Consider the following 944-nt stretch of genomic DNA (forward strand, 5'->3'; position numbering starts at 1 on the left):
GAACTCTGTTACAGTGTTTCTTCATACGAAATAATTACAACAATAATAGAGCTCACAATTTTTTGTTTTTTCAGTGTTCAGTGATCACTGTGTTTATTAATTACATGTACTAAGTTTAAGAAATGAGTGGCAAAATGAGACCAATTTTAAGCAAAAAAGTTCGTATAAACAAATGGTTTTGAGGATTAACTTAACTTAACTGTTTTAATTGTGTAAATCATGTTTGTCGTAGTCTTACAAATTATGCATTGTCATTTGACTTTAACTCTTTTTTGCTGTTTGGTTTCCAATTTTTGTCTCTCATGCTTATTCATGTGTTAAGTTAGACATCTGATATAGTAAAAAAACGGACTTAATAATGTCGTAATCAATGACCACACATCTTTGACTGTTTAATTAAGAGGCAGACAAACCCCTACGCATTCACCTCTCACACTGTTTTAGATATACGATAAATAAACAGCACACTGTTCATTAATCTGTCGCAATCAATTAACATTCGAACATTTGCATAAAGCAACAAGAAAAAGCGCCAATAAGCTCGTCACCTATAAAAGGATAAAATTCAATTACGACCCGCCAAATAAATAACCCATTACGTAAGCGGCCGTTACGTGAACAGTCCTAAAAGCATCCTTCAACGTTCATAATTAACTTATAACAATTTAAAGCTCATTTTTATTTTGACATTAAATGAGTGTAAACTCTTAAAGCTGAAATCACAATAGCAACAAAAATGCTGAAATTAAATTGAGGTAACTACAGCGGACCGTGTCGAAACGACGTAACGAGTCCTCGACTTGTCTGGGCGATTGTCTGGTAGTTAGGGACAACTGAAGCTTATTGGACGATTTGTGTAATAATGTGCTTAAACGGTGGGCGTGGTCCCAGTGCCGGCTGTTCCTCTTTTGCTCCGCCCATCGTAGAATTCCCCTCGAGACTTG

The sequence above is a fragment of the Ips typographus genome, linkage group LG4, assembly GCF_016097725.1.
Source record: "Ips typographus isolate SLU linkage group LG4, UJ_Ityp_2.0, whole genome shotgun sequence".
Classification (NCBI taxonomy): Eukaryota; Metazoa; Arthropoda; class Insecta; order Coleoptera; family Curculionidae; genus Ips; species Ips typographus.